The following is a 3,447-nucleotide window of genomic DNA, read 5'->3' on the forward strand; positions in this document are numbered from 1 at the left end:
CATTAGGCCCAGTTGTGTCACAATGGACATTTGGTTCCATGAGCAGTGGCAATGTCCCAGTGGCACTTGTGTTCCGTGACACCCTGCTGTGTTACACCTGACAGTTTGTTCCATGAGATTCCATGGAGTCACAATGGTGACTTGGTTCAATGGGGCCCCGCTGTGTCTCAATGCCCCTTTGCTTCCATGAGCCATGGTATGGTCCTACTTGCACCTGGGTTCCATGAGGCCATGCCATGTTCACAATTGACACTTGCTTCCATGAGATTTCATTGCATGACAATTGTTCCCCATGTTTTCACGAGGCTGTGCTGTGTCACATGGACACTGGGTGATCTACCAAAATAAGAGTATTGGTCTAATACCAATACTCAACTGTGATGAACAAAACACTCTTTAACAATTTAAAGTTAGAAAGTGTATGTTTATTCAGGGCTGGGCAGTAGCGTGAGGTAATCCTCTAATACACACTGCAAAATCACAAGTGATCAGAGAGTCTATTTATTGACAAAGGACTTTAACAAATGCATATTCTTAATAACAACCCCTCCCATCCCCACTTCCTATGGTAATTAGCTTGAATAGCTGCTAAGCATGAGTGATTGACATCTAAATTAAGTCTGGGGTCATTTTTTGTGGGGAGGGATCTTAAAAGGAAGAAGTAAGGCGAGTCTTCCTTGCCCCAAACTCTCAACCTTTTCTATCAATGACAGTACAAATGATTTCTGGGGATAGTCCAGTTCTTTAAAGAATGGGTTTCTGGTTGCATTTTCTATGTTTCTTTGGGTCTCCTTACTAGTTTCATCTTTTCCCATTGTAAGCACAGCTGAGAAAACATAAGATGACAGACAATTATTTATTTAAGATTCAGATAACTACCTCGAGTCAGGTTTTCTTTCTAACTTTTAATTTTTAATTATTTAAGCAAGGTCTATCTATCCATTTACTATTTAATTAATTCTAGTAAATAACTAACTTTTAACTAAAATCCTAATATTTCTAAGATTAGTGTTTCATTCCCCATTTCTTCTTTGAAATGAGTAATTTATTTTACCCAATATGGGGATTTCTCTTCATCTAAGACACATGGCAGTGATCTCTTAAGACCAAGTCATACGCCTTTGATAGCGATGCTAAGTCTGCCACTTGTAGTATCTTCCTGTTGGGGGTTGAATGTTTTTGTATTACTGTGTCAATTTAAAGAATTTTTCCCATTATCAGGCTAACGGAGCTTGCCGGGTTACTCCCAAGATATTTGACGACTCTAGACTAAAGGGGTAGGTGGGAGTGGCTTCCGGAGGGGTTACTAATGTTTTTCGGAGCCAAGTGGAGGAACCCCCCCACACCCTCCCCCCTCCCCGTCTCCAGCCATAAGGCCAAACACAGGAGAGCCAGACGGTCTGCGATCACCTGCCCTGCATCTTCCCTGCTACAGCCTCCTACCTCTGAGGACTCAGCTGACCACCTGTCATGGTGTGACTAGAGGGTTTGCCAATTTTAAATATTTAATTTCCTTTAGAGATAGTATTTAGGAGTAAAGACAATGTAGTCTTAAAACACACAAAAAGGTACAAGAAGAGATTTAATAATAACACCAAAAAAAAAAAATTATTTGGAATAAGATTCCTAGATTATTCCCTCCTCCCTTCATTCCACATTTCTTAAATAACTACATACAGAGAACACTTCAGTCAGTTATCCACTCAAATAATAATTTCAGTTCATTTAAGAGAGAAAAGTTCCTTTTTCTGCTTTAGACTTAGGGGGTGTCTTCACCTTCAGAGTCTGCATCTGCCGATGACATACAGAACAATGAATTTTCCTCTAATTCCCACAGTCCTTCCAGAGCTGTGTATATGGGTTACGATGCACACATGGGGGTGCTACTTTTAAAGGCAGGCTGCTGAAAAACAAAATCCTCTTCATCTTCTTCTCTATCAAATGTCTCTGTTCATATTCCAGTCCCAAAACAGAGAGCTCAATTTCCCGAGGCAAAAAAAGTCTTCATCTCAAGCACACATCCTCCTCAAATATATTTCACAGTTTAAAAGAATTTTAGTGAAGTCACAATCCCCTCATAGCCCCACAAAAATGTTTTCAGCTACTTATCAGTTGCATCTTTTCAATCTCTTCCCATCAGGAACTTTATCTTCACTCCGCTGACCTCTGTAATCTCCATGCTATATTTCTTCTCATTTAAAGGAGCTCAGGAGATCAAGAATCTTATTTCGGCATTAAGAAGTTAAAATTGTATCTAGATCGTGAAAAAGCCATGCGGTCAGCTGGAGGATTCTTCTAGCACGTGGAGAGCCCAGCCAAGCTGGGCTGGGGCCCCTGCAGAGCCACTGTCGAGCTGGGCCCCCAGCAGAACCGGTGTTGAGCTGGGCCCCCGGCAGAGCCGGTGCCGTGCTGAGATGCCAGGCTGGGCTCCAGACTGAGCCTGGAGCCGGGCTGGGGCCCCAGTCAGGGACCCCCGCTTCTCCGGAGGCCGGAAGCCGAAAAAGCCCCCCAGCACTTGATCCACTGTGATTTGTGAAAGCAAAATAACTTTTCATTGGTTTCCCAAGCTGTCCATCACCAAATCAGCTCTCTGATTGGAGCCAGCAGCTCACAGGAGAAGCCCTCAGAGACAGGACAGCCCCCTCCATTCCTAGTCCATGTGGAGCTTCCCCCGAGGGGAAATCACCTTTCCCGCCAAGCACCTGAAACCGACACACCACCAGAACCCAAACAGTGAGTGAGGAGCTGCCCTCTCCAGCCTGCTCCAATCTGAGACCAGCGTGGCCACTGCCGCCCCCTCCTGCCTCTGCTCCCGCCCACTTCTCTGCTGCTGCTGGGCTGTGCTCTGTCTGCAGGACTGGGACCGAGTGCAGAGAGAGCGTGCCTGCAGCTAAAGACAGGACTGGAACCAAGTTATCTGTTCTGTTTTGTTGGTAATTTTAACAACTTATGTTGTTTCTGCTTGTACGGTTAGATGTATTAGTAAAAGAGCTGTTATTCCTAATCCCTATCTCTGCCTCAGAGTTCTTGATTCAAGCAATTATAATACTTGGAGGGAGTGAAATTAAAGTCTCTGTTTCAAAGGAAAATTTCTGCCTTTATCGGCAGACACCTGTCCTTTAAACCAGGACGCTTCCAATTCCCAAGAAGTACAGCAATAGACAAAAACTTACACTAACTAAAATAAGCAGCACAGTGATTGGGTGAATTAAGGAATTAAGCAAACCGGTTGCAGTTGGTGACCATCCAAATAGCACATCCCACCAATGATGAGGCAAATGTTCTTCAACTCATTTAAAAAACCCTTTTATGGTCTCCATGTTAAGGTGTATCATGATCAAAATCCTTTTACCTCATCTTGAATCTCTTTCAAAATTTTTCTTCATTCCTGGTGTTTCAGTTAGCTGAGTGACTAGGTTAAATTCATTCCTATAGGCGCAGGCAATA

This window comes from Erithacus rubecula (genome assembly GCF_903797595.1).
Source record: "Erithacus rubecula genome assembly, contig: scaffold_181_arrow_ctg1, whole genome shotgun sequence".
NCBI lineage: Eukaryota > Metazoa > Chordata > Aves > Passeriformes > Muscicapidae > Erithacus > Erithacus rubecula.